General features: G+C 42.0%; 1 pseudogene; it reads right to left on the bottom strand.

Annotated features, from left to right (window-relative positions):
* Positions 1 to 7936: 7936 nt before the first annotated feature.
* LOC125554740 lies at positions 7937 to 13009 on the bottom strand (annotated as a pseudogene).
* Positions 13010 to 16917: the final 3908 nt, after the last annotated feature.

Genomic DNA, 16917 nt, shown 5'->3' on the forward strand with positions numbered 1-16917 from the left:
TATGGTGTTGGAGAGGGCTTGCAGTCACTATAGCCAAAGCGACTCAAGATCTTTTCCACGTAGTGAGATTGAAGCAATGTAATCCCACCATCATCGTCTCTCAACAACTTGATGTTCAGAATGACATCAGCCATTCCTAAATCCTTCATCTCAAAACAACGAGATAGGAAATCCTTGACCTCCTTAATAACATTCAGATTGGTTCCGAAAATCAGTATGTCATCAACATACAAGCACAGGATAACTCCCTCGCCCCCACCATGGCGATAGTACACACATTTGTCAGCTTCGTTCACAACAAAGCCTGCAGCTGTTAAAGTTCGTTCAAACTTCTCGTGCCACTGTTTGGGTGCTTGCTTAAGTCCGTACAAAGACTTCAGCAATTTGCACACTTTCCCTTCCTGACCATCTAGTACAAACCCATCTGGTTGTTCCATATAAATTTCCTCGTCCAACTCTCCATTTAGGAAAGCAGTCTTAACATCCATTTGATGAACGAGAAGACCATGCGAGGCAGCTAGTGAAAGTAGAACTCGAATAGTGGTCAGTCGAGCCACAGGTGAGTAAGTATCAAAGAAGTCTTCACCTTCCTTTTGGGTATAACCCTTAGCCACGAGCCGAGCCTTGTACTTTTCAATAGTACCATCAGGCCTAAGCTTCTTCTTGAATACCCATTTGCATCCTATAGGTTTGCACCCATAAGGACGATCAGTTATCTCCCAAGTTCCATTTGCCAAGATGGAATCCATCTCGCTACGAACCGCTTCCTTCCAGTAGTCAGCATCTTCAGATGCATAGGCCTCTGAAATAGAACTGGGAGTGTCAGCTATGAGGTACACAAGAAAATCATCACCAAAGGACTTTGTAGTCCTCTGTCTCTTGCTCCTAATAGGAACTTCATTGTTCTCCTCCACAGGACTTTCAAAGTGTTCCATCGAAATTGTGGGTTCGGTAATTGTAACTGGTTCCTGATTCGATGAACTAGGCATCTCCTGATTAGATGAGGTAGCCATATCCTTCATGGGAAAGATATCTTCAAAGAAAGTCGCATCATTCGACTCCATGATCGTACCGACATGCATGTCAGGTACCTCAGATTTTACAACCAAGAATCTATAGCCAATGCTATGAAAAGCATATCCCAGGAAAACACAATCCATAGTCTTTGGTCCAAGCTTCCGCTTCTTTGAAATTGGAGCATTGACTTTCGCCAAACAACCCCATGTTCGCAGATAAGAGAGTTTTAACCTTTTCTTCTCCCATTCCTCGAATGGAGTTATCTCTTTGTTCTTTATGGGGACTCAGTTCAGGACATGACATGCTGTCAATATCGCCTCCCCCACCATGCCTTGGAGAGACCCGATGTATCTAACATGGCGTTAACCAAATCAGTTAGAGTACGGTTCTTTCTTTCGGCCATCCCATTTGACTGAGGTGAGTAGGGAGGAGTCCTCTCATGGATTATACCATGTTCCGCACAAAAAGCATCAAACTCATTGGAAAAATACTCTCCACCACGGTCGGACCTAAGCCTCTTGATTTTTCGATCAAGTTGGTTTTCCACTTCAGCTTTGTAGATCTTGAAAAAGTTCAAAGCCTCATCCTTAGATTTCAGAAGATACACACGGCAATATCTAGTGGAGTCATCAATTAACGTCATGAAATATTTCTTTCCACCTTTTGTCAACACACCATTCATTTCACATAGATCTGAATGTATGAGCTCTAGTGGTGAAAGATTTCTTATTTCCGCAGTCGTGTGAGACTTACGAGGTTGCTTAGCTTGCACACACACTTGACACTTAGATCCCTTGACGGTGGTGAAACTAGGGATTAAGTTCAACTTCGCTAGTCGCGACATGCAACCAAAGTTAACATGACAAAGACGTGAATGCCACACATCGGATTCACTATTGTTGCAAATATGATTAACAACTTTATTGCAAACGTCTGATAAGGATAAACGAAACAAGCCTCCTGACTCATAGCCTTTACCAACAAAGGTTCCATACTTGGATATTACAAATTTATTCGACTCAAAGACAAGCTTGTAGCCATCTCTACACAGAAGAGATCCGCTAACAAGATTTTTATTGACGGAGGGGACATAATGCACGTTCTTCAGCCGCACGATCTTCCCCGAAGTAAACTTCAGATCGACCGTGCCAACACCACGAACAGAAGCACTTGAACCGTTGCCCATCAGCACGGTTGAAGTCCCTGCGGTCTGATAAGACGAAAACATGGAAATATCACCGCATACATGCACATTAGCACCCGTGTCAATCAACCAGTCAGGAGAATGACATACTGAAAGAATAGTGGGAAATATACCATACCCAGCATCCTTCATGTCAGTGTCTCCAATGACAACATTAGCGGTCTTGCCGCCTTTCCCAGGATGACGCTTGTCATAGCAATTAGGGCAACTAGGAGCCCAATGATCAGGATCCCCACACACATGACAAGCACCTTTCTTCTTGCCATTCTTCTTCTTGAAGTTCGTGTGTTGCACAGCCTTGTTCTTCCCATCAAACTTTGCTTTTCCATCAAACTTGCCCTTGTTCTTGAACTTGTGGGGCTGGAAGTTCTGCTTCTGTACCACATTGGCACTAGATCCTCCCTCAATACCTCGAGCACGTGTGTCCTTTGCTCTCGCCTTTTCTTCCACATCAAGAGTGCCAATGAGATCTGGGACGGAAAACTCCTGCCTCTTATGCTTCAGCAAGGTGGCAAAGTTCCTCCATGAAGGAGGAAGCTTAGTGATGATACCTCCGGCAACAAACTTGTCTGGTAGCATACAACTGAAGTGCTCAAGTTCTCTAGCAAATAACTGTAACTCATGAGCTTGCTCAACCACGGAGCGCTCTTCAGTCATCCTGTAATCATAGAATTGCTCCATGATGCACAACTCAGTGCCAGCATCCGAGACCCCAAACTTGGCCTCGAGTGCATCCCACATATCTTTTCCATTATCAATTGACGCATAAGCATCAACTATGTTCTCACCAAGAACACTCAAGAGAGTAGCCTTAAACAGAGTATCCATTTTCTGAAAAGCTTGTGCCCGTTGAGCATCAAGCTCTCCTTCAGGTTTGCCGAGAGTGGCGTCATAGCAACTCATGGTTTGAAACCATAAGACTACTCTCACGCGTCACCTCTTATAATGGATACCCTCAAACATAGGAGGTCTCATGGAAGCAGCAAAACCACTTGGGGTAAATTGCCTATAATAAGGTTTTTGGATTGTTGGAAATATGAGCAATTTACCAAATGATTTTATTAACAGAAATACTAGATAAAGCATGACTAATATAGAAGAGATAAAACAAGTCATGCGTTCTGACAGAGAGAAGGTAAATAGCTTCTGCATATATGAACCGTAGCCTATCATATCTAAAGCAGACAGTATAGCAAGTAGCATATATGAAGTAGAACCTAACATGTGTAGGACAAGGACTAGAACAAGGAACTGCGGCAGAACCTTTAACAGGAAAGACAAGAACACGTACGGGATAGCAGCAGCAGAAGCGCTGGACTTGGGGTCGGTGTCCTCGCCTGCCATGTCGTCGAGGAGGTTGTGGACGTCGGGGAAGTAGTTGTTGGCGACCGGATCGTCCGTGATGAAGCAGCCAGTAGTCGCGCTGAGCGCTCCCCAAAAATCTTATCACCCTTCTCCCGTACAGGACTCAAAAGGTGCGGTTTCGGAGGCCTACTATCCCGACCTGCGGTCCACGCCGCAAGCCGGGATGGGGAAGATCGTAGCAGCAGTGCAGTGCTCAGGAACTTTGTGGCGAGAGGAAGGGGATCTTCTGGTGTGTCTCTCTGGAGAGGAGCGACCTCTCTTATATAGGCACAGGAGAAGGACGCAAAGAGGCTGCGGCGGGAGGTGAAGCAACGAAGGGAGACGAAGCGAACAGGCAACGGCCGAAGAGGCGCGCCGTTCGAATTCAGTGTCCACTACAGAAAAACGTTTCAACTCCCACGTGACCTTTCGTATACCCGTCAGCTCATTCCCGCAACCCGCGTCGTGACGAGGCGTGCGGCGGAGGAGGAGCGCGCGTGGATGTCCCTCTTGTTCTCATGCTCATACATGTAGGGAAAGAACCTCCCTTATAAAGAGGTCCAACTACCTCTAAACTAGCAATGTGGGACTAGACTTTTGTTCCACCTCTTGCCTTGCACAAATGGGCTGCGTGGGCCTTTAGGATTTATTAGGAATTTCTGAAACTGCTATTGGGCTATGCCCAAAATAGACAAAATTCCAGCACACAGACCCAAAGCTGCTATCCTTTGTACAATAATATCCATAAAAAAAATTCAACATCGTAAGAACTTACATCATATAGATCTCCGACTGCGAGAACATCTCCAACAGCTGAAGCAAATAATAAAAGGAGATATTTTAGAGGGCCTTCCAATGATTAACAGGAATGTCCCTCGTTCACAGTTAAAATATGCTAAATGCATTGCCCAACTTTTTTCACTTAAATTCCCAGAGTGCATCGTCTTTAGATCTAATAGCAATAGTTTTTAGTGGGCGCTTCAAATTTAACAGGAATGAGGTTGTGACAAGTGACACAGAAAGAGTAAATCAACGAAATGTACTGATTATCAATTTATCATGCTGAGCTTACCTGGATTCCCAAAAAAATGTTCCCGAGGATACCAGGACCCAGCTCAACTGAAAGGGGCTGCAAGTGCACAGCTAGTATTATATTGTTAGAAGAGCAAACAGTGGATCTCAAGGGAAGAATAAAAAGTGTAAAAATGAGAACTGAAAAATTCACGTTAATAGTTTTGATAGGTCACACCGCGTAATTATTCGTTATATTCACACCATTTATGTTTTGTTCACTATCAAATAAGCTAAATCCGACCAAAGGTATTGATCTGCTAGGAAAAAAGACCCTGATCTGCAATGCTACAGAACTAATAAGATTAAGCTTAGAACTGTGACTGTACAATGCAAATAACTATATAGAACCGTGGAAACGACGTCCTAGTTCTAAAATTTGCAGCACTGCTTTTCCATCTAGCAACTAAAATTAAGCATGACAATGTTTACAGTCCTAATCAACATTATCCATGCTGAACCAGAATCACGTTGCAGGCCTCACAATGCATCACAGGATCCACTGTAGCTGTAGCAAGAATTCATTATCAAAGGAAACAATGAAGATGTAGCAGGTATTGATCTTTACAGGAAACATTGTCGTTGCTGCTGGTTTTAATTGTGTGTGCACAAATTAGCATCCCAAAGATCAGATAGTTAGGTTGTCTTGGCTATGCATGACACACACAAAATAGTACTTTGTATGAATAGAAAGTCATCTTCTAAGAGGCACATACATTTTGTCCATACAAAAATAGGAGGAAATTGAATTCTTTAATTAAGCCTGCCAAATTTCAAAATTGAAACCTCTGTATGCCTATGCCTGTAAATGGGTCATCCTATACAGAACGGTCTAGTGCATATACAATTAGTAAGTAATGTACACATACATGTACAGAAGACCCAAGAGCCATGGTTGGTACTTCAGTTTAATAGCAAGAGGTTCCATATAGTCGAGAACATAGTTGGAAAATTCCATCAATAACATTCATTGATTAGAAAGGATTAAACTACAACTTTGAAGATTCCAACTCCAGTAGTTCCAACAAGGCTGCATACCCCGAGCAGACCTTGGAACAGATAACCTGCACGCGCAAAATCATCTATTCTATCAACATCCTATATTCATCATCCGCCTCTCCCATTTCCTCTCTCCACTGCCTCCTCTCAACCCATCCCGCTAAGCCCCACCTTCCCACCTTCGCCTGGTCGATGCATACGGCCTTTGCATCACAGTGCGCAAACCTTCATGATCTAAATAGATCTACCTTTCGTGTCAATATATAATGCTTGCTCACAGCCCATGTCTCAATCTCTTGAAACAACAAAACACGGGGTTTTCTTTATTCTTAATTGAAACTACAATGTGGTATTCTTTTAACTCAAACTACAATGTGCAGATTATATATTTAGATTATTTATATTATATATTTGAGTAGTTGTGACAAAACAAAACATCGCTGCCGATACTATTGTGGATAACCCAATATAGCAAAACTTTGGCCTCCTTTTCCTGTAGTTAGGCAAATTCAGGAGCATAGCAACACAATGGGATGGGAAGGTAAGCAACAAAACTTCAAATGTATGAGTTGCTTGGGCTGCAAATTTCTGAAATTCTCACTAATTCAATATGTCCTCATAAACTGTAACCCTTTTAGGGTTGAGTGTGGCATTGGCGTTGGATCATGATAATTCACATACGGCAATTGTTCCAGAATAATTGTTCCTGATGTGTGGAAGGATCATGTATGTATGCATAACCAGAAGGATCATGTATGTATCAGATTATCTTGTGTGGAAAGAACAGAACCACAAGCATGTTGTTCAAACAAAGCACACTTGAATGTAAAGAAAACTTACTGGCTCGGATGAGATCGTCGACGGCAGAGAGGAGCAGAGGAAGGCGGGCGGCGGAGAAGAGGATCGGCGAGCGGAGGGCGAGGATGGGCGGGAGGTGGGAGAGGATGGGCGGGGCGGCAGCTCACACCCGCGACGGCTCCGGCTGTCCCACGGCTGTCCCACGGCGGGGTCGAGTGGCGGAGGCGAAGTGGCGGCGGCCAAGCTGCGGCGGGGCGGCTCCGGCGGCAGGGGAGGCTCCCGGCGAGCCGCGGCTGGGGAGGAGGAGGAGGTCGTGCGGCTGGGGAGGCTCCCGGCGACCCGCGGCCGCTTCCCGTGGCTCTGGCAGCGCGAGGAGGCGGTGAAGGGCGCGGCTGCGGGAGGCGAACGGCGCGGCTGCGGCCTGCAGGAGGAGGAGGAGGTCGTGCGGGGAGAAGGAGGTCGTGCGAGTGGGCGGTTTCCTTTCTTTTTTAATGCGGGGCATCGATAGACCGTGGCTTATTGCGTGGTTGATAGCGTTAAACATAGAATGATTAAAGGCCATTAGATTTTGATGATGGATGGATATGATTGTTTGGATCTGCCCCTTTCTTTCTTTTATAATAGTAGTAGATATTTTTGTACGCCCCCCCCCTGTATTTACTTGTTTGAAAAAGGCCTTTTTTAGTCGTTGAAGCCTGATAAAATCAAGGAATAAGACAAAAACTATTATGTAGCCCAAGAAAAATGAAAGTACACATGCCTATTCAAGTAATTATGGACACAAAAACACAAGCCCACAAGTCCATAACGGAATGTATCCGGTGCACCCACAGTTGTGATGCTACTGATGCACCAGATGCTATAGAATATTTTCAAAAGTCTGAAAAAAATTCTAGCATGTTAATACAACATCAAGGTATGATGTCACAAAATTTCGTATAATAAATTGAAATATTTTTTCATATAAAAAATGACAAATTTGACATTAGTGTGATAATGGGCCAAATCTAAAGCCCAAGTTATGTTATGTACTATTCAGTGTTGAATTTGTCATTTTTGTTTTTGGAGTTATGTTTCAAAATTTGACTTGAAATTTTGTGACAATCTACATTGTTGCTGTGCAAGCGTGCTAATTTTTTTACATTTTTTTAAACATTTTAAAAGCACAATGTGACTTCGGTGCATCGGTAACACCACAAGCTTCGGTGCACCAGATATTTTCCCAAGCGTATACACCGTTGGAATGAACCGGAATATTAGCTGTGATGGAACAACTAACGGGTAATTCTTAGTCGTCTGAGCTAGAGACAGACCTATGGTACTATGTGACACATGTGATAAGCAACCTAAACTATTCACAAGAATATACAGACCCATGTTAATACCTTTTTTAGCTCATCGGAATTATTGGGAGTTACAATATGGTCAAATTCAATTGGTTTGCACAGTTTGACCACAAGTTCTAAAATAGTTTGGCGGGTTACGCTAGCTTCCTACTTGACACTAGCCCAAGGCAAGTGGCGGCACGCTCTGCTCGTTCCGGAAGTAGTCTCCGTTCACACAAATGTCGAGGTCTCGGTAGTTCACGTAGGCGCCCCTCGGGTTCTTGCTCATGAACAGGGCCATGAAGTCGTATAGACTCCCGATCCAATTCGGTGTAGCGTTGCATCCAGCCCCTTTGTCGTTCCAGAGCTCCACGTACTGGATATTGTAGAGCACGCTGCTCCGATCCGGTGCGGGAACAAGGTGTCGTCAGCGGCGATGCGGCCCATTCTTCCGCCGTGAGGCTCCAGGATAAGCTGCCCCGTGGCAGCACCGTTGGGCCAGAGGAAGATCTTCTCCCACGTCTCCTTGGTGAGGGCTTTCTTGACGTAGTTGGACTTGTTCTTAATGAAGGGACCTAGGGTAGTGGACCGGTTGAGGAGGAGCATCTCCAGCGGCGTGCTGTTGACGGCGTCGCCGAAGTCTATGTACGCCGTGTACCGCAGCCAAATCATCTCCTTGCAGTCGGCACGCGTCACGCCGAGCTCCGGGAACCGACTGAACATCGTCGCCACCACCTCATTGCACTTGCCGAGGTACAGGCCTTCGAAGTTGGCCTGACGATTTTGTACGACAACATGTACGCTGAGGTCGTCGGGGAGCGCCGGTGCGAGGCTGCGAGCGTTTGCCATTTGGTGACCGCGTTGACCGCGCCCTGGTCCATGGTCTTGGCAACTTTGAAGAAGGTCACCTTTGGTGGGACCTGCACGAGCCTCACCTTCCATGACAGCACGATCCTGAAATCCCCCCCCCCCCCCCATGGCCTTCTTGTTCGCTAGCAGATTCCCGTGGGCGTTTGACCATGGTGGCGTCCAGAACGTTGTAGGCGGAGAGGCCGTACTCGCGCATCGTCAGGCCTATGCCGCCCTGGAGATGCCCCCCACGCCCACGTTAAGGCATAGCCTATGTCGTCGATTGTTATTACTTATTAACTAGCGGGATGACCCGCGCATTTGCGCGGCTAGATTTGTATGTTATTGTGTTATATAGTAGTCCATATGGCAAAGATTTAAAAATCAGTTGTTGGTGTTTATTATTCAACCGGAAACTAAATGTAAACATTAATATTTAGCTTCCACCTACATATTGGCTGTACGTAGTTGTGTTTTTCATTTGGAATGTCACGCCAAAAGATATTTTCATACATGCTAATGTCTTGGTCATATAAAGCAATATAATCATATACATATCCTCATTGAAAATTTATATATTGTTCTGTCTCATTAACTCTTGACATGGTTTGATTATATTCTATGATATCAAAATTGTTCTCCCATCTGAATAAACTTAATATACTTGACATGGAACTCTCATTAACACATGGATGTAAATTCATATGGACATGGGTAAAATACATGAATTGCTACGAAAGATGCATTTTGCAGCAATACACTGAAAGATGAACTACTAAGAGGATGCAAGGAGAGAATGAAAGGAGATGCTTGGAATTTTACAATATTTATCAATTAGATTTGAGCTCACTGTTTGTAACTTGTCGAAAAAATATTGTCCTATATAATTCCAATGAAGCAAACATAGTTCCTCATTTGTTGCGCCAGCAACTACTACTTTTAATAATATTTGGAATGGTTAGCTTTGATTCTTCGGGATCAACCACTTTTTGGTCGCTTCCAACTGATGTAACAATATATGTTGCTAAAACATATATTTTAACATTATAATGCCAACTGAAATATAATTGTCTAGAACTTATGCTTATATACCCATATAGTGTTGCACATTGCAGTATTTAGTCAAGATTCATACTGCTTTCAGAATTAATTCATGTGCATATGATTGATTCTGGTGAGAGAAAAAAATGTAACATATTCTTGGTACATAAGCTTTGTTGTTTTGTCCAATTAGGCATTTTTATAACACTTTGAGCCACCGTAATGATATACGTAGACAAATGCTTATATCAAAGTGATGTAGTATTTTAGATTTAATCAGTGAACACCATTATACTTCACCTAAAAAAGTTGCATATATAGCTTATAGCTTAGACATGCACAGTTTGGCACTAATATACTTAGCCCATGACTCACGTATCTTTCAAAATTAATTCGGCTGCATATAATAGATTATGGTGAGAAGTAGATATGAATGTATCCTCCCTATTGAAGATTTTATCTATCTTAAGTCTATATCTGCTATAGCATTAAATTATGTCTCACTTCCATAGGGACACTTTGATTTTTTGTATTTTTTATTTAAATTTTGAAGATACAAATTTGAAAAAAATAACATAACTTTCCATCCTACTCAAATCTCTAGAAAATAAAATTTTGAGCTACGGTGCAACCAAGTAAAATAAAAAAATCAGGTCAATATGATTTTGCAATTCATCATTTTCTATTCCTATTTTATTAATCTTATGAGTTAGAGAAATCCTTATTATTAGATAAATATGTACATGTATTGCAGATTCAACCAAACTGGTTTATGTGCATGCCATGAAAATAACCTTCCTTCACACGCACGTGCTTCTCATGAAGGCAATAATGGATGCAGATATTGATGTCCAGTCCGGCCGCTTTCCTAAAAACATAAAAAAAAAAGAGTCGGGAGATAATCCGTAGTGGCTTCCGGAATCCTTTAAATTGTGCTGCTGGCCCATGTCTCTACGCTTTGCCAATCTGGCACACAATTCATATGTACATCAAAAACTTACTCTATATGGCCTGACATCTAAGGCCACATAAATATTACCATATATTATTCATACTCTAAATATTTGTGATAGTTTTTTCATCGTCCTTGTTATTTTATGACAACTTATATTCTAACCAAATTGAAACTGAGCTGTTGTTTATCTGAATTTTTAGTTGACGCTCACGTTCATGCACGAAATCAGGTTGGATGTACCTCTCATTTTGTGTGTGTGGGGGGGGGGGGGGGGGGGGTACCTCTCATTGGTAGTACTATTTTTTTTTACGTGAATTACAGGTAAATATATCAGGCGAGCATGGTCCGGTGGACACGCGCACACCCAATTGTGACGTGAGGGTGACTGTTGTGATATAACATGGAAACGTTCATGCTAGGTCGCATGCAACGTCCTGCTTCGTTCTCACATGTAGTCAGCGCGGGTGATTATGCTATGTGCAGACTTCAGCAATCACACAGAAATTAGCTTTTGAAACAAATTGATCTATTTGTAACTGCATATGTTTACATTGACATTATATTCAAATTTTGACATCCCAGGCTTCAATTGCTAGCTTCAATGAGATGGCTGTAGCCTGTAGGCTTACCTCATCGTCGGCATTGTCTCTCCAGCCGCCGCCACTTCTTTGATGCATACGTCCACGTCGGCCATGGGATGGCTGCTTCAACACCATCTGTCGCACTCGTACCTTTGCTCCCGCCAGCTGATTTCCGGCCGCGAGACTTTGTCCCTGTTGGATCATATTCCTAGGTGTTGATGGCAATGCTCTATTCAATCGGGAGACGGCTGGATTTTTAAACTTGGAGCCAAATTTGTTTCTTGTCTATGTTGATGCGTTCGAGTCCTGCTACGTTCTCATGCTGTAGTCACCGTCGGAGGCGACGTCATGTGCAAACAAATTCATCTATTTGTAAGTGCATGGCCCTATATTTAAATTTTGACATCTTAGGCTTCAATTATAGCTTCAGTGAGACGGCTGTAGGTTTACCTCATCGCCTGCGGCGTCTTTGACGCCGCTGCCGCTTCTTCCGCGTCGGCCATGGGATGACTGCTTCGACTTGCTCTGTCGTACTCGTACCTTTGCTCCCGCCCGCTGATTTCTAGTGGCGAGACTGCATTCCTGATCAGATCATATTCCTAGGGTTTGTAGGCAAGCCTCTATTCAATTGGGAGATGACTGTGTTCATGTGCTCGGCGCCGATCTTGTTTCTCGTCTGTGTTTATGTGTTCGAGACCGTGAGCACCTTATGGTTCCTCCACCATGTACGTGTAATCTGTCCGAGAGATATTGATATATTTTTTGAGGGGACCCAGAGATATATTAGAAGATGAAGAAGTATTTCCTTCTATGACGTGACCTGGTTCTATACGTCCCAATGATGTACTCGTTTGTAGGTGCCAAAGAAAAACTCCTTTTCACGTGACCTGGTTCTATACGTGCCAATGATGCACTCGTTTGTAGGTGCCAAAAAAAGAACTCCTTTTGTTTTCCACGATGGACCCTCTGTACGTGCCAACAAAGAATTGTACCTAAGAGATGTTCTGCGTAAATTTTTTTCATCTTTCAATCTTGACCGTTTTAATCAGAATCAATGGATAATAAAATTTTAGCATATGTGGATTAACGTGGTAGCTTATTTGTCTTTTGTCTTAATTATATAATAGATTGACAATATTGAAAATTCAGTATAAACTTCGTCTTCGAATAGAGTTATGTTCCATATCACAAAAACAGTGTACACACCAATGTACGAACATTAAATGTTTGATATTGAGCAAATTCTGCAACACACTAATGCTGAACAGTATATCACAATATGTAGACATGGTCAAAAGTTGTGGTAAACTCAAGATAAGAGCTATAATTAATAATATCACTCATGTGCACTTAGAACAATAGACAATACGAATGAAGTGAATATGCCAAAAACAGTCTACGGGTATCACACCGGAAATTACACCAGAAAGCTAGCTAAAGTGAACGCACTTCTACAAAGTCGCTCAAACATGGATCCCAATTATTAATCCTGTAAACATGAAAAGTAAAAGTTTGAGAAGTCGCTGGAACCTGAAGATCAAGTGACAACGATGACAACTTCTCCTGTTTACTTATAAAATTGACAAGCATAACAATAGCTTACTTATAAATTAGACCCAATAGCAATGACACATTTATCTTGCAGTTTACTTATAAAATTGACAAGCATAATAACAGCTGCTGTTGCATGATTCCCTTATGAACTGGATCAACGGTATATTTTTCAAAGGAAAATAAACCAACCTTCTGACAAATAAGGTAACTAAGCCATCAAGTATTGAGAGGGACTAAATATACCAAAGCATACTTTGAGCAACACCTTCATCACAATGTAAAAGTTTAAACCCGACTTTTTTGTGACACATTGAATCAAATTTGAACATTATTTTCAGAAGTATAAATCAAAATCAAAATAGACGAGATCAGCTCGTGTCCAAGGCGCAACACATGATCAACCGCATATCCTATTTGACGCTCGTGAGCGTCAAAACAACGTGGCTTCGCTAAAGTCTGGCCTCTCGACGACCCAGTTTAGGCCGGCAAACGGCCGCTCTGCTGTTACTTATTTTTTTCTGTTTCTTTCCTTTTTTTCTATTTCTGTTTATATTTACATTATTTTATTTTCTTTTCTGTATTATTTTTTTATTTTTATTTATTTTCATGCATTATACAAAGTTCATTGCGTGTTTATATACAAAAATGTTCGTATATTTAAGGAAATGTTCACCCTATATTAAGAAAATGTTAACATATTTTAAAAAATGTTCATTGTGTATCTTAAAATTGTTCGGCATATATCATAGAAATGTTCAATGAGTATTTCAATATTGTTTGGAGTACATCACAAAATGTTCAATTTGTGTTTAAATATTTTTTAGCGTATATCATGAAGATGTTCAGTGTACAAAAATGCTCAATTAATATTTAAAAATAGTCATCATTTTGAATTTCATAATTTTTGTTCATGCTTTCAATAATTTTTCCCATTTTAAAAGTTTGTTGGAATTTCTAAATTTGTTCACATTTTTCAAACTTTATTCAATTTTTAAAGAAAATTTGTTTAGAGTTTTTTTCCTGATAAATGTAGTTTCAAAAAGCCTGGAAATGCATGTGTACATAGTACCTTAACTATAGTGCTGCAATGTAGCCATACCCAGTCGCAGAGTCGCTAGCTCTAGTGGCTAGCAACGCTTCTATCTAGCGAGCGGTCATGGGTTCGACTCCCCACGTTCGCTTTAGAGGGTAATTTGACGCATGGGAATGGGAGCTCAGTAGGAGCTCTCACGGTCATCCGTGGATGTTACATCCTCTCTCTTCTGCTCCTGACCCACCCATGACGACGCACACCACCTCCGCATGCGGCATGTAGTAGCTCCTTGGCGAGCGTGGCGGAGTGCGGGCATGGGAGAGCGGCGATCACGTGGGCGAGGCGAGCGCGCGGGCGTGGGTGATACGTCTCCAACGTATCTATAATTTTTAATTGTTCCATGCTATTATATTATCAACCTTGAATGTTTTATATGCTATTTTATATGATTTTTGGGACTAACCTATTAACCCAGAGTCCAGTGCCAGTTTCTGTTTTTACCTTGTTTTAGAGTATCGCAGAAAAGGAAAATCAAACGGAGTCCAATTGACCTGAAACTTCACGGAACTTATTTTTGGAAGGAAAGCAACCCGGAAGACTTGGAATCCACGTCAAGGAAGTTTTGAGGAAGCCACGAGGTAGGGGGGCGCACCCACCCCCTAGGCGCGCCCTCCACCCTCGTGCCCCCCCTGGCGTACTTCTTCCGCCTATATATCTTCATATACCCTAAAACGATTGGGGAGCACAATAGATCGGGAGTTCCACCTCCAGAAGCCTCTGTAGCCACCGAAAGCCAATCTAGACCCGTTCCGGCACCCTGCCGGAGGGGGAACCCCTCTCCGGTGGCCATCTTCATCATCCCGGTGCTCTCCATGACGAGGAGGGAGTAGTTCTCCCTCGGGGCTGAGGGTATGTACCAGTAGCTATGTGTTTGATCTCTCTCTCTCTCTCTCTCTCGTGTTCTTGAGGTGGTACGATCTTGATGTATCGCGAGCTTTGCTATTCTACTTGGATCTTATGTTTCTCCCCCCCTCTACTCTCTTATAATGGATTGAGTTTTCCCTTTGAAGTTTTCTTATCGGATTGAGTATTTAAAGATTTGAGAACACTTGATATATGTCTTGCTGTGCGTATATGTGGTGACAATGGGATACCACGTGATTCACTTGATGTATGTTTTGGTGATCAACTTGCGAGTTCCGCCCATGAACCTATGCATAGGGGTTGGCACACGTTTTCGTCGTGATTCTCCGGTAGAAACTTTGAGGCACTCTTTGAGGTTCTATGTGTTGGTTGAATAGATGAATATAAGATTGTGTGATGCATATCGTATAATCATACCCACGGATACTTGAGGTGACATTGGAGTATCTAGGTGACATTAGGGTTTTGGTTGATTTGTGTCTTAAGGTGTTATTTTAGTACAAACTCTAGGGCTGTTTGTGACACTTATAGGAATAGCCCAATAGATTGATTGGAAAGAATAACTTTGAGGTGGTTTCGTGCCCTACCATAATCTCTTCGTTTGTTCTCCGCTATTAGTGACTTTGAAGTGACTCTTTGTTGCATGTTGAGGGATAGTTATGTGATCCAATTGTGTTATTATTGTTGAGAGAACTTGCACTAGTGAAAGTATGAACCCTAGGCCTTGTTTCAACACATTGCAATACCGTTTACGCTCACTTTTATCATTCGTTACCTTGCTGTTTTTATAATTTCAGATTACAAATATCTTTATCTACCATCCATATGCCACTTGTATCACCATCTCTTCGCCGAACTAGTGCACCTATACAATTTACCATTGTATTGGGTGTGTTGGAGACACAAGAGGCTCTTTGTTATTTGGTTGCAGGGTTGCTTGAGAGAGACCATCTTCATCCTACGCATTCTACGGATTGATAAATCTTAGGTCACCCACTTGAGGGAAATTTGCTACTGTCCTACAAACCTTTGCACTTGGAGGCCCAACAACGTCTACAAGAAGAAGGTTTGTAGTAGACATCAAGCTCTTTTCTGGCGCCGTTTCCGGGGAGGTTAGTGCTTGAAGGTATATCTTTAGATCTTGCAATTGAATCTTTTTGTTTCTTGTTTTAGCACTAGTTTAGTTTATAAAAGAAAACTACAAAAAAATGGAATTGAGTTTACCTCATACGCTTCATCTTTTTAATATCTTTCGTGAGTATGATGGAAAGGAAAATTGTGCTCAAATGCTAGAAGAAGAATTACATAGAATGCTTGGCACAAAATATGTGAATGATGAGCATGATTGCAATGTTGTTAGTACGAATTCTTTGAATATCCATGATACTAATGATGATTGCACTAGTTATGATGAAAATGTCTCCTATAAACATGTCAATTTTTGTGGAGTGCATTGGGTTTGTAAGTACACACCAAATAGGGAAGATAGATATTGCAAGAGGCATAAGTACTTAGAAACTAAATTGTTGCAAGAAAGGCTAGATGATTGTGCTGAAAATTTAAATTTTCTTGGCCGTACTTGTGGACTTTGCAATGAACAGGGTCATTTAGCTATCCGATGCAAATTGTTTCATGATCCAATCGTGTCCAAAAATTGTGATTACTTGATTTCCCTTGCACATTATAATAAACTTAGTTTGCTTATGGGTTATGAAGAAATGAAACATTTAACTAATCATCTTCCAGAATTTTCCCATTACAAACTTCTTGGCTTTGATCTAGAGGAAATTTATATGTATTGTGCGGTGAATTGCATTGAAAATCCTTATATTGCCAACTACATAAAGAAAAGAAAACAAATAGAAGATGAAGAGAATACTAATGAAAGGGAAGAGACTTCCCAATACCCTCCTATTATTTCTTATGATGAATCAGGTAACGAGGAGGAGCCTCCTATTCAACCAATCTCATTAATAAGGAGCTCCAAAAAGAGGATTGAACCCACACATGAGGTGAAGAAGAAGAAAATAAAAAGGAAGGGAGGTAAAAAAGATATCTCTCTCTGTCGGTGTCAAAACCGGCGGATCTCGGGTAGGGGGTCCCGAACTGTGCGTCTAGGCCGGATGGTAACATGAGGCAAGGGACTCGAAGTTTTACCCAGGTTCGGGCCCTCTCGATGGAGGTAAAACCCTACGTCCTGCTTGATTAATATTGATGATATG

Source organism: Triticum urartu, chromosome 4 (genome assembly GCF_003073215.2).
Source record: "Triticum urartu cultivar G1812 chromosome 4, Tu2.1, whole genome shotgun sequence".
NCBI classification, from domain to species: domain Eukaryota; kingdom Viridiplantae; phylum Streptophyta; class Magnoliopsida; order Poales; family Poaceae; genus Triticum; species Triticum urartu.